This window comes from Cryptomeria japonica, chromosome 8, assembly GCF_030272615.1.
Source record: "Cryptomeria japonica chromosome 8, Sugi_1.0, whole genome shotgun sequence".
Taxonomy (NCBI): domain Eukaryota; kingdom Viridiplantae; phylum Streptophyta; class Pinopsida; order Cupressales; family Cupressaceae; genus Cryptomeria; species Cryptomeria japonica.
The window spans coordinates 159,363,501-159,390,811 of NC_081412.1; positions in this window are offsets into that span (position 1 = coordinate 159,363,501).

The following is a 27,311-nucleotide window of genomic DNA, read 5'->3' on the forward strand; positions in this document are numbered from 1 at the left end:
GATTACAGAATTGAACTTAAATGATGGAAAGCTGTAAACACAAGGACAAGACAAGAATGCAAATGCGTACCCGGAGTTAAAATCTGACTGAAAATGTTAGGGACGGGGGTGCGGGCGCCACTGTCCTGATTCTGCCCCTGAAACTGCTCCGAAAACTGTTGTTTTGCACTCTGGAAAAGCTGTCAAAAATGCTGAAAATGTTGTCTGTCAGGAGGACCAGGGCGCCCAGCGCCCCTGTCCTGGCAGGACCAGGGTGCCCCATGCCCCTGTCCTAGTCTTTTGCTTTGAGATTTGGTGTGTTGTTTGGTCTCCGTCTGCTTCTTCCAGATCTGTAACTTGCGGCGTCGTCCGAGTCCTGAAACCTGCACTTATATCTGAAAAGGTGTTTGGGCGGCTATATAGGGTTTTGCCTTAGTCAAACCCCCACTTCGGTGATTTCCACCTCCACGAATAGCCAAGTTGTATTGTAAAATGTATTGTGTGTGCAGACCTAGTGTGTGTGCAAGGTCCTTAAATGCAAGAAAGCAAACTAGAGCAACCTAGAAAGTAAACCCTAATTGCTTGTAAATGATAATGTAAATGCTCTAAATCAAGATGCAAAGTGATCTAAAGCATGAATAAAGGATATATATTGAAGCTTATGCAAAGACATGAAAACAACATGAAATCATACCCAACCCTAAGGGAGGGGTACAAGCCAATCTTCAGTCGGTAATCTCCTATTGTTCTTCAATGTCTTCCAAGCCCTAAATGTATGAATGAAATTGATAAATTCTTGATAGAAGGATGTTGAATGTTGTTGAAGTCTTCAAAGATCCGCTCTTTCGCTGCATATGAGGTCCTGAAAACCAAAATTCGGATGCCTTCAAATGAAGAAAGAGAGCTCTTATATATGAAACCCTAGGTCTTAATTCCAACTTTAGGCCGACCTAGAGATTGAATCTCCTGCCAATTTCTTGGGGTTAAGCTTTATTTTATGATTGGATCGTGCTCGTAAAATTTCGGGAAAAATGTCCGGGACCATGTGCACGTCGGGCGCCATGGTCCCGACAACTTTTCACCAAATTTTCAGGGCCATAGGATATGATGATTTTAGAGCGAATCCCGAAGTTACAGCTGATTTCGAGATGTTTTGACCCCTAAAATCAAGCCCCCAAGTTCAAAATAGGACCTAATTAGGGTTTTAGATTAAATGATGCATTGGAAGAATAAAATGAAAGGGGCACACTTTAATGAAAAGGGCCCAACTTTATGATATGGGAGATGATAAAATAGAACCTTAGACCTAATTAATTTAATTAATTAAGTGCTAAAGGGGAAATGCGATGCAAAATGCAAAATGCGCCAAGGCGGGTGCTAAACTAGGTGTGAAATTGTACCACCGTAGCAAGTGCGTACAATTTACGACGCTACAGAAACCCTAATACAGTGATCAAGGTATTTATCGATATAACTTTTTAAGTTTGAGGTCTTAAATTTCTGAAATGGTTGGATCTAGTGTTGCTACCCCTCTTGTTGAAGATGATCCCAAAAATGCATTTTTATCGGTGCCAAGGTAGTCAAGAAGTGTTGCTCCATCTTCCGATTCTCAGAATCCTTAAAGCAAGCCTGCAAGCAAACCAAAACCACCAGCCAAGACATCCGGTGGTGGTGAAAAAAAAGGAAGTCAGTCAGATATGTGACTGTAGATGATGAAGAAACTGAATCTAATGAAGTAGTCAAGGAGGTTAAAGCCAAAGCTGCTAAGGCCACCAAGGTCTCAAAAGAGAAAACCATCTAGTAAGAAATCTAATCCATCTAAAATAGATGAGGTATTAAAGAAAGGAAAACTTGAAGTTAAACCTCCTATGTCTTTAGACCAGATTGTGAATGAGGTTGTGAAAAATGGTAACTTCGAGCCATTATTAGAATGGTATGAAATTTTTTATGAGAACGGTAAAAGAACTTTAGAGGAAGCAACTGTAGAGTACTTGAATGTATAGAGTAAAGCTCTAATTGAACTAATGTCTTTCATACCCAAGAGCTTGTATAAAATTTTGGATGCTAGGAGACAAACGAGAAATAAAGAAGATGAGAGATTGAAAGAATATGTATTAGTTAATCTATGTTCAGTAATTTCTAAGGAAGAGATAGAAAGATTACTTAAGTTAGCAAAGAATGAGTTCAGGAGTAAGTATAGAGTGAATAAAATCATGTTTGGGAAAATTGATGAGGTTGCAAAAGAATCTGAGAATTTTTTTACAAAAATAAAAATTGAGAAATAGTATGAAGTTAATTAGGTAAAAGGAAAAGATGAATCTCATCTGGGAGAGAAAAACATGCCATCTCAAGAAACTGAGCAGATAATGGATGCTACTACTTCTATCTTAGAAGTTCAGATAGTTGAGCCAATAGAGGTTAGTGTGCAAGAATAAGTTAGAGTTGAAGATGTAGTTGACAAGGGTGAAGAGGATGCAGGAAAAGTAGATGAAGGTAAGGACAAGGATGATAATCCACTAGTTGATGCAGTTAACCCTCTGGTTCTTGAGGAGGAAGCAGATACTAAAAAGAATGTCATAAAGGACAAGGTTGAAGTTGAGACTGAGGAAAAAGACACTGCAGAGACAGTGAAGGGAAAGAAAATAACTGATGATATAGAGTTTGTGCAAGGTCCTATTAGCCTCGCTTCTTTGTCTCCAATCCAAAAGCTTCAACTTGCATCATTTGCTCAAGAAAAGGCCAATGAGGATCTTATAAAGTCACACAAAGAGGACAATACGTTTCTAACCTTAGCATCTGGTATTTTGGAAAAATTAATGCCTTCATTTCAGAAGGATACTTCAGACGCTCCATCCGGGTAGTTGAAGAAATTAACCAACTCTGTGGACAATCACTTTCAATCCATTGAGAAATCTGCTAAGGATAAAGTGCAGAATGAATTTGACACTAAGAGGGTCCGAACTTTGAAAATAGATGATTGCAAAGGACATACACACTTTAGAGGCTCCAAACTTTGAAAAAAGAGAAAATCTAAGGAGCATGTGGATGAGCTAGCACGTATATCTTAGTCGGTTGATCCTCTATCAATTTCATTGAGTAGTCATGAAAATAAAGTGATATCATTGCTTGAGAAAATCAGGAGCTTGCGTCATGATAGGGAGAGAATAATTGGAAGAGTTGGAGAACTCTAGAGTTGCATTACCCCTAAGTTGGATATTATGCTCACTACTCTCAAGGATACTCAAGATGCTCTAGTTAACAGTGATCCAGAAGAGCTAAAGATTGCAAAGGCGCAAGCCTACCTTTTCAACGACCTTATAACCATGATGGAGAATCTGAAGAAGGGTTGGGATAGCCACTTGGGTACATTGAAGAATTCTTATGCATACATTTTCAAATTTTTGTATGTAAGGATTGTGTGTACGTATGTAAATTACATTTTTGGCTTGAATTTTTAATTTTTGGGACCCTTCCTTTGCCATTGATGTCAAAGGGAGTGTGTAGAGGAGTGAAAAATGTTGATCTTAGGGAGAGTTTCTTATTATTGGAGTCTGGTTGATAGATTCTTTTTGCGGTCTACATTATTTTAGTTTTGGTCTGACATTTAGTCATTTTTCACTAAGTGTTGCCATCAATACCAAAGGGGGAGACTGTTGGCAAGACACATTGCATTATTGTTCAGATGTTGTCATTGATTGCAACTAGAGTCAAATATCCAATCCGTAGTTCATGATTCATTCATACCGGAAGAGAGACTAAGGTTCGGTGAGATAGAACAATGTATTTGGTAATGTCGAGTAATTTGGTTGGTGATTCAATTGTGTTGAATATTTTATGTTGCAGATCTCAAAGAAGCATTGTGAAAGTGTAATATGCCTTATTCCAGGTTTATGGTCTCCGGTGATGATTCTTGAGTGAGTTGGAAGGTCTAGTATACATGTTTTCACGTAGAACAATGTTCATCAATAGTAACATGTGGATATTCATTGTGCGGATCGGGCAGAGTAATTTTGGTAATTTTTTGAGGGGTCAAGTATTTTAAGATGACATGTGCAAAGCGTGTGAACAATTTATTTTGGTCTGCATGATTGTATTTGATCGGATTGAGCCAACTTGGGTAACATGTTTCATTTGCGTGTTATGCATGTTTGGGCTGACATGTAATATATCTAATTTTATGTTTTGGATATATAAGACTGGTTGATTTGATCACTTTTTAGATTGGTAGATATATGTGAAGTGTGTATGAGCGATTGTGCACAATTTAAAGTGCGCAACTGAAAGATTTGAGCTCCAAAATACAACAGAATATCATAACAGAGTAGCGTAGCAGAGCAGAGTAAGACTATGTGATTTGTGCTTAACCGTAATTTTGGCATTTGTAGATGTTGTTTGTCAGTTCAAACATTCCAATTATTATATGTAATTATTTGTAAGGTAGTGAGCCTTCTAGGGCTGTAGCCCTTATTGTAATTTGAGCAATGAGCTCTAGGAAGTGTCCCTGAATGCATGTGCATTCCCCTCATGTAGTATTATTATACTTATAACAAGGTATATTAATATTGTGGGTCTCAATCTCATCGTGGTTTTCCCTTAACTGGGTTTCCACCTAAAAATCCCGGTGTTATGGTATTGTGGTTATTTGCTTTGTGTTTCTACACTCTACTTTTATTCATTTGCATTAAGTGGTTTAAAGGACAGATTAAGAATGTTAAAAACTGCATAACACTGATTCATCCCCCCCTTCTCAGTGTTCCTTGATTCCAACAAATCAAACATTCAAATTCAAGTGAGCAAGCAAGTAGTCTTCTTTCAAGCATTGCAGCAAAAGTAAGGTCAAGATTCAGGAATTGGAGTTGACATTCATGTTCTGTGTTTATGAAGACTTCATGAAACCTTAATTCCTTGTGGAGACAAACAAAACTCCATTAAAAGGTACAAAATTAGTGTTTCAAACATTTTTCAAAATTTCCCTCAAAATGAGATCACTTTCATACTACAATTCAGTAAATTCCATTTCTATTTCATGGTTAATTCCAAAATTGGGGTTTGACCTAAGGCAAATCTTGATTCCCTACTTATTTCCCTTATCTAGTGTGTACAGGAATAGGTATAAAGCTATGATCTTCATAATTGGCTTTATTCACAGAGATGAACAAATTCCCCTTTGGATGGCGAAAAGTGCGGACAACCAAAGCGATGGGCATTTCAGGCGCTCCTTTAGTGAATAGATCCAAACACTTTTACATTGCTCAGATCTAGGTTCATGGATATGTCTGAAAACTGTAGCTCACTTTTTATGCGTATTTACTTTCATTCTAGCATATTTACCCTAATTTCAATATTTTCATAATTTAACTTAAAAGAGGATAGCCAACCCCCCAAAGTGAATCTAATAAGAATTATTATTCCTATCCTTGTGTATTCATGGCTAAATCTATTAGGTTAACTCCTCTTTTAATGTAGTGGTCCCTAAGTCTAAAATTAGTAGTTCTCATACATCTAACTATGGAAACCCTAATTTTTCACTATTACACTATGAATTCCCAAATTTACTAGTGGCTAAAAGAACCATACATGAGTTGTAGGATCTAAATATCAAAGAGTACGAGTATCCAAGGGCAACCTATGATCCTATAGGAAAAATTAAAGCCTTGATGCCAAACACCTTTCTTGCTCATGACCCTACATAGGAATACTTCTGGGCTGGTATGCAAGATAGTATCAAGGCAATGAAAAGGAGATACTATAGGCTGACAACCCTTCAAATGAAGTCATTTAATGTTAAAGATGACATTCCAAAGAAATTTTCTAATGATGGAGAAGTGTTGGATCCACTATATGAAGACCATAAGGTGGCACGAAGACCTCTCACCGCAATTAGGTGGTCTAAGAAGGAGACCATAAATATTGATGTTGTAATGGTACAAGTGGTTGATCAAAGCTTAAAGTGGATTAATCTTGGACTCCCAAAAATTCAAAGTAGGAGGAAAGACAAAGAAAAATCATGTAATAACCACATTATAAGGTCACCAAAGAATACAACCAAAAGAGGGAGAAGAGTAGGAAAGAGAAGCCTAGTGGAGATGGAGGCATTGTTGACCCTATGGAGGCAAGGGATTTGAGGCAACAAATGTATGCGAAGATAAAAAAGAGAAAGTTCCTCAAAATTGCATCTGAAGAAGGAGTAACCACTGGATTGGCAATAGTATCTCTAGCATCTGTTGCACCCCTAAGCATCTCAATAGTCTTGACCCCATGAGAAGGAATACAAGACCAAGGAAGGGAGGATCCTAGTCTTGTATCCACATTGTCACAACAACCACCCTCCAAAGAGATCAAAATTGAGCTTTTGAGATGATAATGATGATAAGGAGATAGTTAGATGATGAGATAACATTTAGCAAAGCAAAGAAGCTAAGAAGCCTACGACTTCCTCTTCACAAATGCTAAAATCTTTAATCTATGCCCTCTAAAGAGATAGTAGTAGTGAAGAAAGTGCATGTACAAGACGATCCTGCAGGCTCGGTTATAAATGAGTCAGATAATGTACCTAGTCATAATCCAAATTAGAAAGAACAAGGACAAGATCAAGGAGCAATTGAAATGGATGTAGAACAGGAATGGACTTAACTTTTGAAGATTAGGAAAACCTATTAAAGGCTACTGAAGAATAAGAGAAGAAAAGGAGGAAGAAATTGAGTCTAATCAAGAGCAGGTTGAAAAGGAAGATCTTTCTAGGCCACCACTAAAGATGGTGTCATTGAGAAGCCAAGCTAAGACAAGTGAGAAGAAAGAGGTAGAAGGGGGACAAGATCAAGTTTTAACCATAGAGGGACCTTCAAATGAAGGTGAATATAATCCTTATATCCTTCTATGGCTACAATTCAATTTGAAAGGAAAAAGAAGACAATGTTGAAAAGGATAAGTTTGCAAGACATGTTCACCAAAGTGGAAGCTCCAAGAAAGCCAAAGAAGGCAAGAACACTTTATTACACTTCAAAGAATGCACATGATGAGATAGTGGATGATATTACCACCCAAATTGTAGACAATGATGACAAAGAGATGAATACTTTTGATGACAATCAAGGTGAGGATGCAAAAGAAGAATCAGTCCAAGCAAGAGTTGATGACTTGAGTGGCATATTTTGAGTAATTTTTTGAGGATCTTACTGCTCCCTTGGAATCACAAGTAGTAGGTATGCAAATGCCTCCTTTGATTCTACAAGCAAAGGTAGACTCACTATATGCTCTGAAGAGAAAGGATTCAATAATGGATACATGGGCTGCACAACAAACAAAAAAATATTAACTTAAAATAACCAAGTCCTATGATGCATATGATGAAGCCTATTTGTTAGAAGTGGTCATGTCAACTTACACCAACCAATAGGAGAAAGATGATTGAAGGCTCCAAGAAATAATTAACTTGATGAAGGAGATCAAAGGGGTGAGAGAAGAAAAATTCAAAGAGGTAGATATCTTGTAGTGCCTCTCCTTGATTCATCCTTTCTTTTGTGCTTCGATAGATTATACTGGCATAGTTTAGACTATTTTTGTGATTCTTTGACTAGATGTTTATGGATTTAACTATGTTTTTGGATGCTTCTTTATGCTTATTAGACATATTTTGTTGTGTTTGAAATTATGATTTCAGATGGATGATGATATTCCTAGACTATTGCGAGGATGGATTACTCTATGATGATCGTTGTGTGTTCACTTCTATGCGTATATCATGTTTGTTGCATGATGATTTTATGTTATTTTATGATGTACTAACCCCATTCTATGATTATAATTATATGTGACGCATTGATGCTATATTGGGTAACTGTTTGTGTGAGTAGAGATGATTTCATATCACTCATTGTGAGCATGATATGCCATCGCGATTCTCTATCACTTGTTTGTTCATTATATATTGTATATGTTGTATCGTGGCTTTGTGGATGCGGGATTTGTAGGTACCAGACATCGAATCCACCTGGCTTCACAGATTTGAGCGTGTCTTATCCCAATGACAAGTTGATCAGAGTTGACATGATAGCCCACCCTATACTCTAGGTTTAAGTTGACTACCCTTGGCAGTTTAGAGTCTTGACGCGAGTCGTGGTTAGTGTGTAATGCTTTCTTGTATTATTTTATGGTGGCTTGCTTTGTGTAGCTTAGTCAATTATTAATTATTTTATTAAATTAATTTATATAGTTTTATAATGTGAAATTAAAAATAAAGATTAATATAGTTTATAATAATTCATTAAATAAATAGTTGGTATAATATTTAATAATAAAGTGTTGTTGAATTAATATTATCATTTAGTAAGAAAAGGCTTTATTATTAATTAGAATATCTAATTATATAAATAGCCTTTGATTTATTATTATGGCCTTGGGTTATTTATTTATTATTGGGCTTTTATAATTATTTGTGCCCATGATTTTATGAGTTGTTTATATTATTATTATTATTCTCTTTTTACTCTCTTGGATTGTTTGGTAGATTCTTTCTACCTACCCTATTATTCTATTAGTTATATTTTTGGGTAAGTTAATTAAATAATATTTTGTTATTCTTACCTTGGGTTTTGCAAATGGTTGGTAAGAAATATATTATTTTGTAATATTTTGATTGGCTGAGATTTTCTGTAGTTTTAGTTTGATTTTCTATTTATTTGGCTTCCTGAGTATTTTGTCGAGTTAGCATTTTCGATTTTTCTCTTGCAATTTGGATTTTGTCTGAGCATTTAGATTTTGAAGATTTATTGGCTTGGATTATGGATTGTGCTTCTTTGAATTCCTTCCATTACTTCTATTTTTCCAGGTTGGAGGAATTATCCTTCTATGCAAAATTTATTCTAGAAAAGATTGTATTCTCCGTGTATTTATCAGAAAGATTGACTTCAAGTTATTTGGGAGAAATTATTTTATAAGTTTTACATAGTTGGAGTTTGATATTATTTTATATGGAAATATATTATAAAGTTTAAACTTTGGTTGGGATTAATATTTGGGTTTTCTGCTATTGTCATGAATGGCCGACATTGGATTTTGGTTCTGTGAATGTGTTTTCCCTGATTGAGTCCTCAAGTGTTTTCCTTTGAGTTGTTTATCTAGCTTCTTGAATTGGTTATGGAATTGTGTCTCTTTTGATAGTATTTTCAGAATTTATCATTTATCCTTTGATTTCGTATGTTGGTCGCAAGTTTTTTGTATCGTCTGAGTAAATGTGCTAAAGTTGTATATGTGTTATTCCTTTTATCAAATGAGTTGTTTCTTCTATTATATGTGTTGTTTCTTAGGGAAAATGTGTTGTACTGTGAGGTATATGCATTTTTCTGTGTGATGAATGCATTGTTATGTAAGGTATATGTGTTGTTCAGCATAGCATATGCGCTAAACTGTCTGTTTCCAGTAAGTTTGTCAAATTTGGTTCATTTTCCAATTTCTATTTTTGTTCTTCGAAATCCAAAGGTTATTTTTTGTTACTTGAGATGTTCCAGATCTATTTCATTGATTGATTATTGGTTGTCTTGATTATTTGGCTTGTGTGTGTGATTATCTTGTAGCTGAGCTCATTTGTTGTATTCTTTGAAGATGATTGCATTGTTGTTGGATTGGTTGGATACCTTGGTAAGATAGGTCTTGTATTATTGAGAGCCCATGGTTTTGTGGTAGTATTTTGTGTTGTTACCCTAAGGTCTAGGTGAATTCAAGGGGGAGAGTGGGCTTCATAGTGAGTGAATAGGATCACATGGAGTGGGCTGACAGGTCCATTCGAGATCTAGACCTCTAGGTATCTCACTAGAAGTTTTCCAATGTGAACAAGTGATAAATTAATTAATAATACTTGGGTTTGGGTAGAATAATTCATCTTAATAGGATAATAAAATTATGTTGGCCCCTTTGCCTTGCCCTGCGGTTGTGGACCGGAATAGGATTGGGAAGGCCTTGGTAAAACCCAGGTAACCTAATCTCTTTCACTCCATGATGTTGAGATGGCTCCACATGTGCTTTGGGACATCCAGGATTGGCACCCAGGTACCCACATGATGCATGTGATGACACTCTTTCTCCCTACATGTAGGTCCTACTACCTTGAGTTTTGCTTGGTTGTGTTGCCTCTGGAGGGTTTTGTGTTTGGAGAGTTTGTGTTGATGGCTTCCTTTTGGGTATCTTATGTTGCTTTGCATCCTTTCTATGTTGGTATTTCCTTTGGTTGTTTGGTGTGAAATTAGATCTAGAGTATGTGTAGGAAATTGTGTCATCTCCTAGCACGGGGGGTGGTACCTTTTGTTCCACATGGTTGGGTGGTTTGATGCCTTCTTCCATTGGGATGTTCTTCATTGGATGCTATCCGTGGATGCAAATATCTTGTCTTCTCAACTTTGGATGGATTCTTGTAGTAGAATAATGTAATGTTTATATAACATGTCTGTAGTGATTCATGATGTAATTGTAATGTAAATAGAACTATGGACCTTGTTGTAAAGGATATTGTATTCATGTACTAGTATGTGTAGCATCATAAAATTGTGACCTTGCAATTTTCAACCACATTTGGGTCTTCACATTGGAAAATTGAATCCCTAAGCCTGACTGGAGACCCAAGACATGCTCACACTACCCGAATCTTGCATCTCCTCACACCCCACACTCTCCTATGTTGCTTCATGTCCTGAATTAGGGTAGGACAGGGGCCCCCTCTACATTTATCCTTCATTGGGATTTGCATTTGGAAAGCGGGAAAAGTTTCCCTATGTTAGCCTATGACAAAAAATCAGTCAATTAACCCTAATTGACTAGTATATAAGACATATTTTCCCTTCCTATTTGCAGAAGTGAAAGTAAGGTGAGCAAGCATTATCCTTATTCAAGCATTGAGCATTCTCAAGTCTCCTTTAAAGGCTAGGTGTTGCATTCAAGTCAAGGATTCAACCATTGAAGAGGAGATCTCTTTGATCATTCAATTTCATACAAGAAACTCTATCTACATTTCAATTGCATCCTCCCTTAAGGTAAATTCTATTTCAGTCTTTCATTTACATTTACTTGTAAGTACTACTTTTCATCATTTGGTTAATTCCAAAACTGGGGTTTGACCTTAAGGAAAAACCCCAATCCCAACCCTTTTTCCTCACTTTTATGTGTGTAGGTTGCAAGTGCACAACCGTATTTGCAGATTTGGACTTCATTTCAGAGGCGGAAAAACCCTTTTCGACATGTGGATTTTTTGGAGGACCGTGTGCACTTTCAACACAGTCCCAATAACTTTCGTTCAAATTTGCAGGGGAGCTTCATCTCAACATTTTATTGCCAATTCCAGGTGCACAACTTCATACCGCATTCTTATCTCAAGTTATAGTCATGTCTTTGTCTCTTTTACACTTAGTCTTAAATCACATCATCCAACCTTTTACATTCTAAAAGAGGGGTTACTTTTACTTTCCAAATCCATTGTCAATTCACTTAGCATTCAATTTGAGATTAGATCTAGTGAATTATCCCCCCTCTTTTAAATGTAATGTGCGTGAAAAGGTTAAGGAGAATCTTTTGTGAAACCTTCACTCGTTCTCTTGAGGAGAGAAAATATTTCCTCTTGATTTCTTCATCACCCTCTTTCACGACATTTACATTTTGGTTAACCCGACGTCTTACATGCTTGAAATTACAAATCATTGCATAATTTTCATTTACAAGTTTAATTTTCCTACAAATTTACAGAACTTAGTGGTTAATTCCATCAAAACCCTAGTTTTCAAAAATTGGAATTGAACTTTGTCTTGTGAAAAATTTCTATCTATAGTTTTAGATCTGAAAATTTCTTTGCTTGAAAAAATCAATTTCATAATTGTCTTGTTCAATTTGCAAATTCAAATTTACAAAATTAAGTTGTTTTGTCAAAACCCTAATTTTCAAAAATCAACGTGAACTTGTGCAAAAATTCAACTCACATTTAATTTTCAGAATTAGGGTTGTTTTCAGATTTGTCTTCTTGCCTAAAATTCAAATTTTCAATTTCCCTCTTTTTTTCCAAAATTAAATTTTTTAAAATTCAGTGGTTAGGTCCTAAAACCCTAATTTTTAAAATCAATTGGATTTTGTGCAAATTTCAATCAATTTCAATCAATTTCAGTTTTATACACATTATTTAAGGTGGCCTTATCCATTAGGTTTGATTTTTTTCAAATTTGCAATTCAATTTCTTGTCTTTTTCAAAATGCTAATAGGGTCCTATTTTCACATTCAAACCTTAATTTCACCTATCTAAACTTCATAGAATCAACTAGTTTTTGGGGGTCAGCTTTGAAATCATCGTAACTTTCATCCCTGAAATTTTTTGAAAAAGTTGGTAGGACCCTGTGCACTTTCAACACAGTCCTTGGCTTTTTTCCTGAAATTTCGGGAGGTTGTTATGATTGTATTTAATTGCTTAAATCTATAAAATTGGTTGATTTTCTTGAATTTTGGTCTCTCTAAAATAAAAAATATTTCCCAATTTCAATATCCCAACTTTCAAGGAAAATTTTGAAATTAAGTGCTTAATTATAATTTAATCTGATTGATATTATTAGATTATAATTAATATTAATTTATTGGGTGGTGCATTTGCAAGTGTGGAGGTGAGCTTGGGCATCCGAGTCCTAGCTCGATTCTTTGTTTCTGTTGGTCTGTACGTTGGGAGGGGTGTGCGTGTTGTGCGGGGAGAGATTTTTTGTTTTTGTTTTGTGTTATTTTCCTTGTTCACTTCTGGCTTCTGCCTATGCGTGTTTCAATTGGCTATGAGGGTTTTGTGTTGCGGTGGTGTGGTTTTGCCTTTGTTGGGTTCTCTTTCATGTCGATGATAGGGTGCTTACTCGGTGTTGAGGGTGTGAGGAGGTTGGGTGAGGCCAGTGAGGGTGCCCACCCTTCATCCCGTTTGGGGTTTTCTTCTACATGTAAGGCGGGAGGACTTTTATGGCCACGACTCGTGGGGATCTATCACGAGCTTCTCCGAACATGGATTTTCGTGTAGCTACTATTTAGAAGTCTCCAAATCAAAGCACTAAATTGTTTGTCAATAGTCTTTTCACTTCAAGTGAAGGTAATGTAGATGTTGGCTCATCAGGTGGTGCTCAGACCACTAAGATGAATGGGTGTTTGGAGAAGTGTAAAGAGAGGCCAAAATTGGTGATCCCACTGGAAATGACTACTAAGGATGTGGAATATTATTCAAAGCATTCTTTGTACTGCAAGTTTTTGGGTATGAGGATCCCTTTGCAGTTCTTGGAGGTTTGGTCTCAAGGGAATTGGGCACCTGAGGATGAGATGGAGATTATGGTGCTAGCCAATAATTATTTCATGTTTACTTTAAGCTTCTTGACAGATCAAAATAGGGTCTTTGAATGAGGCCCTTACTTTCATCACCAGGTCGGTTTGTTCATTAAACCCTGGCATGCAGGTTTCAACCCATCTGAGGAGTTGTCAAATCGCATTCCAATTTGGGTTCTATTTCCGCATTTTCTAGTGGAATATTGTTGGGAAGACATTTTGCACTTACTTGCATCATTTCTTGGCAAGCTAGTGGGCTCATCAACTCAAACTCTGGGTAAGAAGGTTATGATTTGCATGAATTTTTGTTGAGATTGGCTTGAGTAAACCTTTGCTAGATGCAGTGGATATGTGTGCGGGTTCCTATTCTTGGGTATAGCCTTTGGACTATGAGACTCTTACCTTTTGTTGTCGTTTGTGTCACAAATATGGACACTTACAACATAGAAGCCCCTAATCTAAACCATTGGATGTTTAGTCCTCTATGCCTACTCGCAATCCACCTGCAGTGGATAAGGGGAAGAGTCCTATTTTGGGTGATGTGGTCGAATCTAATGGTTTTGTGCCTGTCAAACCTTGAAACAAGAATATGGGTCAAAAGAGGACTTGGAGAGAGCATCAAGATGAGGATACTTTTAATAGGTTTGTGTTGGCATTATGTGAACCGGTATAAGGACAAAATGATATTGTATGTTGTCATTGATGTTAATATGTGATATGAAGTGAATCGGCATATGTGATATGTGAGAAGAGAGAACCGACATATGTGTGAACTGATATATATGCCAAAGTGAAGTGGTATACTTGTTCAAGATGAACTGGCACATGGAAGCACTGTGTGACTACCAGTTGGTTGGTAGTTTCCACTTTAGGATTTCCAGTTGGAGTACCTCAAGCCTGTGTGACTCAATTGGTGATCTTGGTGTGATGAGTTAACAGTATAATGAAGAACAGGTCATGTTGCCACGTAAGCTCTGTGCGCGTGAAGGATCCTACATGAAGAAGACTATTCCTATCTACCTTGGGAATGTGCAAAGTTTGTCAAATGGTGATAACGGGTGATGGGTTATCGGCCACCATGAAATCGGTAGATAATGGATGATGGAGAATGTCTTGAGATCGATTCAAGATTGTTGCATTTAATGTAGTATGATTCAATGGTCAGGATTGAACCACTTGAATTGCTTAACCTAACAGGTTTAGGGTTTAGGGTTTTTGCTTCCGACCTATATGTTTCCTATAAGGTCGATGTTGTGTTTCTTTCTAAGGTTGTTGGAAAAAGTTGTGAGTGTGTATCCAAGGGAAGTGATACATGATTCTTGCCAGACCAAAGGAGAGAAGAGATACCTGCAAAGTGAATGTGCAAAAGGTGAAGAGGAGCCAAAATGGATCTACATTAGCATTGAGTATTGTTACCAGATCATTGTAATTCCTATTGATCTCTAACCACTTCAACAATTGTGAAATCCCTTAACAGGGTAGCCTTAACTGGCTTGATACAAATCCCTTAATAGGGTAGCTTTAACCGGCTTGATTCAAATCCCCTAACCGGGTAACTCGAAGTTAATGAGTTCTGAGAAGCTATAGAGCTCTGGAGATCCTTTAGCTATTGAGTTCTTGAAATCCTCTAACATGGTAACCCCAACCGGGTTTAACCCTTAATTAGGTATTGTAGCCATCCCTTAACTGGGTGATCCCTAACAGGATTGGTTCCTAGCAGAACCTATTGTAATGTCTTTAACTGGACAAGGCTCCTAACAGAGCGGACTTCTAAAGAGTTCAAAAAGCAGCTTGTGGGTATTCATCCCCACCATGGTTTTTCCCAGTTCGGTTTCCACGTGAAAAATATGTGTGTCATGTGTGATGCTTTTGTCTTGTGATGCTTTGTTATTACCTGTTGAGCATATGATGGTTATGTGTTTTATGCCTATCTATAAAACATACTGAACCAACTATTGTGAAGATCAGATGATAGTTTACCTGTTCATGCATGAGGGTGTAATGGAATTGTAGTATTGAGCTAAGAGGAAAGCTTAGTGAGTGACCAGTTTATAATTGTTTTAGTTGTTCTGGGTCTTACCGGTTGCACTTTGTTTCAGCTAGTATCACTGCTTGCTAGTCATTTGAAGTATTTGTTGTCAAACCGGTTTTGGAATATATTTTTGTGTGTACTGATTCACCCCCCCCCTCTCAGTACCGGTTTGGTACTATTGGTTCTTCATTGAGTTATCAATTGGTATTAGATCTCTCTAGGTCCTCTATGTTGTAAGCTTAACTGCTTGAGGTAAAGATCCCAGTCAAATGATGAAGAGGGAAGGTCCAAAGTTTAACAGGGAAAATTTTGGTATATGGAAAGATAGGATGAAGATATTCATCAGAAGCATGGGTGCTCAACATTGGAGTTATGTTGAGAATGTCTATGTTGTCCCTACCGGTACTCTCATTGATGACCAAAAGAGAGAGATACAAGAAAATGGGCAAGTCATGGAAGCCCTCATCAGTAGTCTATCCGACATTGAGTTTATTGATGTTCAGGACAAGGTAAATCCCAAAGAGGTATGGGATTCTCTTGAAAATATCTATGGTGGCGATGAACATGTGAAATAGACTAAGGAAGAAATATTGAGAGGGAAGTTTGAAGATATGCGGATGGTTGAAGGTGAGACCATTCAGTAGTATGGAATAAGAATCAAAACAGTTGTTGGAGAAATTAAGAGTGCAGGTGGTAAAATAAAAGATTCCACTGTGGTAAGCAAAGTACTGAGATCCCTGTTGCCGGTCTATGCAATAAGGGTTGCTGCTATCCAGGAGCTAAGATCAATAGACAAGTCTAAGGTATCCTTGGACTCCATCATAGCCAAGTTAACAGCCTATGAGATAAATAGTTTTGATGGCAGTATTCAAAAGACTGAATCTGCATTCAAAGCCTCTACTATACCATCCAGAAAATTTGGATGAAGCATGTACTAGAAGGCTTCAAAATCCCTGTATCTGAACTCGTAAGTATATTCTGTGATAACACAAGTGCTATCAATATTTCAAAGAATCCGGTTTTACATTCTAGAACCAAGCATTTTGAGCTTAAGTATCATTTCTTGAGGGAAAAGGTTCAGAATAAAGAGATTGCACTGGAACATGTTTCCAGTAAGGAGCAGTTAGCACACATATTCACCAAGCCTCTTCCAAAGACTACATTTGTGCATTTAAGAGGTGAAATGGGGGTACTGCCCCTTTAGGTGGTGAACTAAAAGTATTTGTTCCACATCAGTCAGGTATTGTATAGTCAATTTTTTGTTGATTGATGTGTTGAAGGATGCTACTCCTCAGGGGGAGTAGCATAATGGAACAGGGTTGCTTGTGCCTCCACTTTGGCATTGTTGTCAAAGGGGGAGAAGGAGTGAAGCGGAAAAGATATCTGTAGGAGAAGATGTGAAGCAGAGACATATCTTTGTATATTGCCATCAATGCCAAAGGGGGAGATTGTTGGCATTATGTGAACCGGTATAAGGACATAATGATATTGTATGTTGTCATTGATGTCAATATATCATATGAAGTGAACCGGTATATGTGATATGTGAGAAGAGAGAACTGGCATATGTGTGAACCGGTATATATGCCAAAGTGAAGCGGTATACTTGTTCAAGATGAACCTGCACATGGAAGCACTGTGTGACTACCGGTTGGCAGGGAGTTCCCACTTTAGGATTTTCGATTGGAGTACCTCAAGTCTGTGGGACTCAATCAGTGATCTTTGTGTGATGAGTTAACAGTATAAAGAAGAATAGGTCATGTTGCCATGTAAGCTCTGTGCACATGAAGGATCCTGCATGAAGAAGACTATTCCTATCTACCTCAGGAATGTGTGAAGTTTGTCAAACGGTGATAACACATGATGGGTTATCAGCGGCCATGAAATCGGTAGATAATGGACGATGGAGAATGTCTTGAGATCGATTCAAGATTGTTGCATTTAATGCAGCTTGATTCAACGGTCAGGATTGAACCACTTGAATTGCTTAACCTAACAGGTTTAGGGTTTAGGGTTTTTGCTACCGACCTGTATGTTTCCTATAAGGTCAATGTTGTGTTTCTTTCTAAGGTTGTTGGCAAAAGTTGTGAGTGTGTATCCAAGGGAAGTGATATGTGATTCTTTCCAGACCAAAGGAGAGAAGAGATACCTGCAAAGTGAATGTGCAGAAGGTGAAGAGGAGCCAAAATGGATCTGCATTAGCATTGAGTGTTGTTACTAGATCATTATAATTCCTGTTGATCTCTAACCACTTCAACAGTTGTGAAATCCCTTAACAAGGTAGCCTTAACTGCCTTGATACAAAACCCTTAACAGGGTAGCTTTAACTGACTTGATTCAAATCCCCTAACCGGGTAACTCGAAGTTAATGAGTTTTGAGAAGCTATAGAGCTCTGGAGATCCTTTAGCTATTGAGTTCTTGAAATCCTCTAACAAGGTAACCCCAACTGGGTTTAACTCTTAACCAGGTATTGTATCCATCCCTTAACCGGGTGATCCCTAACAGGATCGGTTCCAACCAGAACCTATTGTAATGTCTTTAACCGGACAAGGCTCCTAACAGAGCAGACTTCTAAAGAGTTCAAAAAGTAGCTTGTGGGTATTCATCCCCACCGTGGTTTTTCCCAATTGGGTTTCCACGTGAAAAATATGTGTGTCATGTGTGATGCTTTTGTCTTGTGATGCTTTGTTATTACCTGTTGAGCATATGATGGTTCTGTGTTTTATGCCTGTCTATAAAACATATTGAACCAATTGTTGTGAAGATTAGATGATAGTTTACCTGTTCATGCATGAGGGTGTAATGGTATTGTAGTATTGAGCTAAGAGGAAAGCTTAGTGAGTGACTGATTTATAATTGTTTTAGTTGTTTTAGGTCTTACCGGTTGCACTCTGTTTTAGCTAGTATCACTGCTTGCCAGTCATTTGAAGTATTTGTTGTCAAACCAGTTTTGGACTGTATTTTTGTGTGTACTAATTTACCCCCCCCCCCCTCTCAGTACCGGTTTGGTACTATTGGTTCTTCATTGAGTTATCAATTTGAAGTTTTGGATGATCTCAGTCAACAAGAGGTGAATCTAGGTTTGATGATTTTGGATCAAGATGTTGGAGGTGCGGTCCAAGAAGATCCCATTTCAGGGGCTCCTATAACTCCGTAGGTTGATGAGACTTTACACATGGATACAAACCTACAGATGGTGGCTCAGAGGGAGGTAGATTTTTCTACTGAAGCATTGAAGGGGGATGGGGAACCTCATATCCCCTTGCAGAAATCAAGTGCAAAAGTGGGTGAAAGCAGTAAGTTGTCTCCTCAGTTGGGCCTTATGCAGAAAGAGTTTAAGAAAGGGGGGATGGGCAAAACTTCTAATATCAGCAGGAAGAAAGATGTAGAGAAGATTAAATTGACAGGGGAGACTTTGGTGGAGTCGGGGCCTGTCAAGACTCTAGATTCTAATTTCTCGACTCCCTTGAAATGATTTTCCTCTCATGGAATTCCAAGGGCTTGAACAGTGGCCCTAAAAAAAAATTTGTTTGGGATTTGATTAGATGTCATTCTCTTGATATTCTTTTTCTATAGGAGACCAAGTTATCTGTTGAGAATAGAATTGGTCTAGCTCCTAAGGTTTGGAGAAATGGTGATTGCCAGTGTGTTGGTGCTATGGAATCCTCTTGAGAGGTTGCCTGCTTATGGAATCCTCAAAAGATTTGCCCTCAGTGGTAGGTGTCTTTTAGGTCCTCTATTTGCATGGTGGCTTCTGTTTTTGAGACAAGGGAATTGGTTCTTCTTACCAATGTGTATGCTCCTGTCAAGCTACGGGGAAAGAAACTATTGTGGTCTAATATCCATTTGATTTGTAATATGATGTCTTTCCACCCTTCGATTATTGTAGGAGATTTCAATGCTATTATTGATATTTCAGAGAAATGAGGTGGCATGACAAGACTGGAACCCTCTCGGCGGCTACTTCAGGACAATATCTTGGAGCTGAATCTTGTTGATATCAAGCGCAACAATGGGCATTTTACTTGGAGTAACAGGAGAGTTGGGGATAATAACATAGCTGAAAGAGTGGATCATTTCTTTGTTTCTTTCTTTTGGGTTGGTGGTTTGTGGTCTTCTAGTTCAGAGATTTTGGATTGGAGGGGTTCAGACGATTGGCCTATTAAGCTCAATAATTCATCTGCTTGGATTCCTTAGACTCTTCACTTTAAGCTTCAGATCATGTGGTTGTAGGATCCTAATCGCTATGGTTATGTTGCTCAATGGTGGAGGTAAGGTAGACCTTCTCATGGTACTACAATGTATGTCTTTGCTAAGCTTCTCCAATTTGTTAAGTATCAGCTTAAGCATCGGAACCAGTAGTGTTTCGGGAATATTTTCCATGAGAATTCTGCTACTCAAGCTAGATTGGACAACATTACAAGGTCAATCAGAGAAGGTGGAGTGAATATGGAGCTTTTTCAGGAAGAGTCTAAGGCCTTGAAGGTTTTGGAGGAATGGGAGCTTCGGGAGGAAGATTTTTTGGAAACAGAAGGCTCGTATAGAGTGGCTTCAAGAGGGTGATAGGAATACTGCGTTCTTTTTCAACTCTGTTAAGGCCAAGCATTAGGGTAACTCTATTACTCATTTGGTTAATGATAGGGGAGAAAATTTGTATTCTTTTCATGATAAGTCTAATGAAGTTGTGCAGTATTTCACTTCTTTGTTCAGATAGGATTCGTGGGGGAATTTAGCTGAGGAAGCTCAGGTTCTTTCTTCCATCCCATCTTTGATTACTTTGGATATACGAAATCATCTTATGGGTGACATTTCTTTGGAGTAACTTGAGGGGATTGTGTTTCAGATGAAGAAGGGTAAGGCCCCTGGCCCAGATGGCTTACCTATTAAGTTTTTTTAAGAATTTTGGGACATTATTAAGATGGATCTTCTGGGAGTGGTTCAAGAGTCTCAAAGGAGTAAACAAATGTTGAGAGCTCTGAATTCTACCTTGCTCACTCTCATTACCAAATGTGAGGGAGCAGATAGACTAAGTCACTTCCGTCCCATCTCCCTTTGTAATGTGGTTTTTAAAATTATCTTCAATCTAATAGCTGATAGGTTAAAGAAGTGGCTTAAGGTGTTAATCTCTAAGGAACATAGTGGTTTTGTGGTAGGAAGACAAATTTTGGATGGGATTGTCATTGCAATGGAAACTATACATTCTATGGCCATCTCCAGGGATAAGGCTATGTTAATTAAGTTGGACATGACCAAGCTTATGACAAAGTCTGGTAGTCCTTCCTTTATAATATTATGATGGCCTTTGGTTTTGGAGAAGAGTGGATTCAATGGGTTATGAGTTGTGATACGTTGGTCTCTTTCTCTATCTTAATTAATGGGGAGCATTCTGAGCTTTTTGGTGCCTCCCATGGCTTGTGGTAGGGGGACCCTCTCTCTCCTTACTTGTTTCTTCTTTTTGTGGAGGATTTGGGTTGTTTATTAAGAAGGCATGTTGGTTTGGGCATTATTCAGGCATGGAAGTGGGAGATATTTTACCCCCTTAGTCTCATTTGTAGTTTGTGGATGACACTGCTTTGATGGGTATGGCTACCATTCGTAAGGCTATGAATATGCATAGGGTTCTGGATGTTTATCTGATGGCCTTGGGGCAATTTATTAATGAAGACAAGTCTTCCATTTTTTCTTCAACACTCTGGAGGCTATTCAAAGGAGGATTTCTTGCATTCTTTGATTTCAGATTGGGTCCCTTCTCCTATCTTATCTTGGGATTCCTATATCTGGTGGTTGGTTACCTAGGGAAATGTGGCAGCCTATTCTGGAAAAATTTTAGGTGAGAGTATCTCATTGGACCCACTGATGGTTATCCTTTGCAGGTAGATTTCAGTTACTTAAATTTGTATTTCAGACTTTACCCATTTACATGTGTATGATTTAGGTTGATCCACTGAGTTTTGTTAGGTAGTTGGATTCCTTAGCAAGACAGTTCTTATGGGTTGGTATCATGTTGTCATCTAAATGAAGCATGGTCAAATGGGATATTGTGTGTTTCCCTAAGAAGTAGGGTGGTTTGGGTCTACGCCAGTCGATGTTGTCTGGTATGGATTTGGCTACTAAATTATATTGGCGGTAGTGTGTTGAGAAGGATCGAGGCTGGGCTAGGATTATATCTCATAAGTATTTCCATGGTATTCCTTAGAAATAAATTCACCTCTATCCTCTGATAGGGAAAAGTTCAACAATTTGGACAACTCTCAAGAAGAGAGCTGCTTTGGTTAAGGAGGGTTTATTTTGGATATGCAAACAGGGAACTGAAATCTAGTTTTGGTTTGATTCTTGGGATGGCCATCCCCCTATTGTCTCATTTGCAAAATTTGTGCTAGATATTTTGTGATGCGGGATGGTGGAGGGTTAGTGATTTAAATCTCTTTCTTTTCAGGGACAGTTAGTTACAGCTATGTGGAAGACTCCTAAAGAGTGGCCTCTGAGGGATATTGTTGAGGATTGTGAGGAGTTGTATAATATTATTTTTGGAAGGTGTTGTCGTTCTCTCATGAAGGAGGATATCCTCTCATGGGATCCTAACCCAAAGGGCTATTATATCATTGCATCTAGATACTAGAGGCTTCTTTCTCAGAGGTTCGAGGGGATGGAAGTTTAGTGGCAGAAGTGGGTGTGGAACAAGTTTTCTTGGCCAAAGTGTAATTGTTTCATCTGGACTCTGGCTTGGAATAGGTGCTTGACATGGGATAATATTCAAAAAAGGGGATGATTCTTCCCACCTATTTTTGTTGTTGTTCATTTTATTTACAACTCTAGCACTTTTGGTGGAGTGTTTGGAATTGTCCCTATATTCATGCTCACTCTCTCATGGAATTTTGGGCTAGGATTGGAAGCCCTCCCTCGGTTTCTACCTTTCTGCAAGATGATTGGTATCTTGGGCGTATCTTGGGCCTATCTTCTTACTATGGCAGGTATGGTTGGAGAGGAATAGAAGGATTTTCAAAGGTGAAAAATTGTAGGTCCATCAGGTGTGGTTTAGAGTTTTAGGTATTCTTAATGAGACTATTGAGGCTAAGGGGGAGGTGGTGCTTCTGCTAGAGAAGCGATATGTTGTTATGTTGGATAGGTTGGGTTTCCATGGGTGGTCATTGCATTTTGTGTGCTATAGGAGAAGGTTGCAAGTAAGGCACATAGTTCAGAGGATGGGTAGATGACAACCCCCTCTTGCTGACACTTTGAAGATTAATACTGATGGTTCCTCCAAGGGTAATCCTAGGTCTGGTGGTATTGGTGGTGTTGGGCGAGACTCTTATGGTTTGGTGGTGTTCCTTTTTTCAATCCATAACGGTGATCAAACTATCAACCATATGGAAGGTTTGGCGATCTTCCATGCTTTGGAGCAGGCATATGCTCAGTGTTGGCGTAGGATTATATGCAAGTTAGATTCTCAGGTTTTGATTAAATTTCTTAATAGACAGAAGGTGTCAGATGTTAGTTGGCAATTGGCTATCCTAGTGGAGCGGATTTTACAGGTATGTTCCTTGATGGAGATAGTTTACTTTGTCCATATTCCTAGGGAATGGAATGGGGTTGCAAACTGTTTGGCTAAATGGGCCTCTAAGCACTTGGACAGACAAAATATTGATGAATGGTCTCAGATCCCTTTTGAGTTGCATATGGATCTGGAGAGGGTGCTTGCTAAGGATAGAGATGGCAATGGAGCTAGTTGATGGGGATCTTTGCTCGGTGGGATTTTATGATTTCCTGGGTTCTTGCCCTTTATTTGATTGTATTGCTTTCTTCTGATTAATAAATTTTTTACCCCTTTTTAAAATATAATCTTCCCTAATTTTAAAAATTCAAATGTTAACAAATTTAATTTTGAAATTAAGTGGTATTCCATTGGCCTTAATTTTTAAAGCTCAATTTCTTAAATTATTTTGGAAATTGTGTCATTTCTCCTTTCAACAAAGTTCAAATTGTGTAATCATAAATTCCTTTAATTTTGCATTATTCAATTTTGCAAACTTTGTTCCGAAATTTTAAAATTCATATTTTCCCTCTAGTGCATGAGGTTTACCAATACTAGTCCTACCTACACTATACCTGTTAGATGAAGCATTATAATTAAGGCTTCCCAAGGTTTAATTACCGAGGAGATGGAGCCTAATTTGGGTGACTTCTTCAATGAGGATAATTATGATTCCTCCCATCCTAATAACATCTCCATTTACCCAATTGATGATTCCAATGATAAAGAAGAAGCTTTGACTAGAGTATCTATTGATCAACTTTCAAAATTGGATAATCAATTTGACAACTTTCAACAATGGATGTCCCAAGAATACCCTAATAGTGAAGCTCTTCCATTAGTTAAAGGTCTCAAGTGCATGATTCAAAGTGATAAGAATGGAATTGATATATTGTGTGGCATTTCTCATATTGTTTATTCTAATGCCATGCCTATAAAGAGTTATGTTGAGAACTTAGGTTATTCACAACCTTTGACCACTCCAATGGCTAGTATTCCTACTTTTAATTCAAATATCATGACTACATCAACTCAAAATATCATACCTACAAACATTAGTCATGGGGGAAATCCCTCTTCTTCAATAAGCCCTTCATCCTTACCCATGCCTTCAATAAGTATTCCCCTCACCTCTCACCCAATTAATGTGACACAAGGGGGAAATTCATCCAATCATTCTATTCCTCCCTTCAGTGTCTCATTTCCTACTCAATCATCTCCTATGCCTACTTACCATAGTGTTCCTCCACCTTATTCTCAATCAATTCCTTCTTTCAACAACATCATACCACCTTCTCAATCAAACATGTCTAATATTAATTCTTCAACCAAAGCAACCATTAATAATCTTTCCCAAACTGTGTCATCACTGCAACAATAAATCGCTTCTATGAGTCAATACAAGTTTAGTGTGCCCATGTTCGATGTTGCGAGCCCACTTTCTCTTAATATTGTTAGAGTCATCCCTCCTAAACATGTTGAAGTCCCTCAATTGGAACTCTATAATGGAAAAGGTGATCCTTTAATACATGTCAAGACATTCCAAACTTTGTGTACTGACTTTGCTTATGATCAAAGATTGCTTGGAAAATTGTTTACTAGAACATTGAGAGATAAGGCTTTACAATGGTATTTCTCTTTTCCTTCCTATTATATTGCTTCTTTTCAACAATTAGCAAATGATTTTATTCAACAATTTCAAAACAATATAGGTCATAAAATCACTTTAACTGATTTAATGCATTGTAAACAAGGCATTAAAGAAAAAGTGACTGATTTCATTGATAGATATAAGCATTTGTGCTCTCAAATTTCATTTCAAGTGCCTAATAATGATATTAAAATAATTTTCATTTCTAATTTGCAAAAATATATTAGAGACAAACTTCTCCTTTATGAGTTTACTTCCTTTCCGCAGTTGTGCGCAACACCTCACAATTATCAATTGACTATGAGTCAACTGGAGCAATCCACTCCTATGGCTCCGAGTGATAAGGGTGACAGTGCTCAACAACCATTTGTGAAGTTCAAACCAAGCAAAGGATTCATCAAATTCAATGACAATATCATCAACAACAATGTGAATGCTACAATAGGTGTGCCTCCTATTTCTAAATTTTTCAAAAGAGAAAGACAATTTACTCCTTTGAATGAATCTTTACATAGCATTATGTCTCAGTTGTTACAAAGAAATGTTATTAAAATTCCTCCCATAAAACCAGTTGACCCTTCTAAGGCAGCCTCACCCTACTTTTATAATTATTCTTTTTGTCAATTTCATCGTCAACTAGGTCATGAGACTGAGAAATGTTTTACATTGAAAAGTAAGATTCAGGATTTGATTGATAATAATACTATATCCATGGTAGGTGTGAATGATAAGGGATAGAAATTAGTAGCCCCTCCTAATAAAAATCTTAATATTAGTACTAATCATTTATTACTAACGTGATTGAGACTGAACATACCTCTTTCTCTCCTTCTGATGTGACTACTACGGTTCAAAATTTGGTGAATATGGTAGAGAAACAAAGAAAACCTAAGGATCTATGTATCACATTTGAACCTAGTGAGACCATTAGAGCACCCGATGGACCTCTATACATAGTTGCAAAGATTCAAGAAATGCCTTGTCGTGGTGTGCTTATCAATCCCTCTTGCATGGTTTATGTCATCACTGAGGAGTATCTTTTCACTTTATGTTTGCATAAACCAATCTATGATGACACTAATGTGGTCTTTAAGATATTTTATGGATTCTCTTGTCCTACCGTTGATTCTATCATACTTCCTATGAGGTTCACACTAAAACTATGGATGCCAACTTTGTTATCATTCCTTCTTTAGAGCAATTCCATGTGAAGTTGGGCTATCCTTGGCTATCTTCCATGAAGGCCATTGCTTCTCCAATCCATAAGTGTTTGAAATTTCCCCACAATGTAGAAATCATAACTATTAACCATAGCTTATTTCAACCAATTGAAAGAATCCCAGGTGTTCCTATTGATTGCTTTTGGCCAAAACAATTCCTATCTCTTCCGCCAAGAAGCAATGCTCTATTTCAATCTTATTAAAAGTGGAAGAAAGATATGATCTTATCCTTAAGCCAACTCAGAACTCCAAAAATTGACACTCCCATCCTTCTTGAAGATGATGTTCTTCCCTTGACAGATAGAACTAACCTTCCTCCTAACAAAGATTCCCAACCTATTCCTATGGATGAAACTATGCCTTCTCCTAAGAAGAATAACAATATTCCTCCTAATATTAGGCCTATACCTCCTCCTCCTCATGGACCTGGTCTCCTCCCTACACCAAACATTTCTCCTTTATATGGTGCAGTTCCATCTCCTTGCTCTTATAGAGAGAAGAGGCTTGCCTCTCCTCTTGTCCAACCTAAAAGACCTCAACCTAAACCTCCAACTACCAAAGATGAGAATATTCCTCCTTCAACAAATATTCCTCCTCCTTCTCAATCTTTCACTAAGACTTGACGAAATCATTGTGCGTGAGAACACCGACAAAAGTGTCGTGCTTGAGCTCGTGAAGTTGATCCTCAAAATAATCAATCTCCTAAAACTCCAATAGTTGACATGATTCCCTTTTCTCCTAGACAATATATTGAACCTACATCTCCAAATCATAAGTTGCAAAAAAATGTGATGGTTTTACTCGTATTCGTATTCACGCTCCTCTTTCTATAAATATTGATGAAAAAATAGGTGGAAATGTTATTCATGATGGCAATACAACTCCTAATTCTTCTGATAGTGACTATGAATATGTTGATGTGGACAAACATTTATCTGCAAAATTTTCAAAAGCTTTAATCCTAGCTCCTAGAAACAAACAAAGTGACTTAGCACATGAGCATAGTCCTTGTTTGGCCTTGTGGTAGCTCCATCTGTTGTGCTCGATGTTTCTCCTTTGGCGTGTTTCCCACCTTCCCAAAATAGTGATCAGTAAGGTCGGGAGGTGGATGACATGCTAGACTAGCTACATTAGCACTGTAGATCCTCTACCTCTCTCTTTTCTTACTCTTTTGTGATTATTCTTCTATGTGTATCCCTATTCTTCTATGTTCCCTAGTAATGTCTACTTGAGAATGATGCAAATCATTGAGATCTCTTTTGGTCTCTTTCAGGTTGACTCAAAAGACGTCTTATATTCCCTCTCTTCCAAGGTAGTTTCCTTCCTTTGGGGAATGACAATTATTCTATGTACACATACATATGATATGCATGAGTTATCATACAACATACTGACCCCGAGGAAAGTGAAACTACCTCATGATTTATATTTGTGTTTATTATCCTTGGGTTTATTTCTCAATTGGGGGCTAAATCCTTGCGATAATGTGCTCTCTCTCTCTCTCTCTCTCTCTCTCTCTCTCTCTCTCTCTCTCTCTCTCTCTCTCTCTCTCTCTCTCTCTCTCTCTCTCTCTCTCTCTCTCT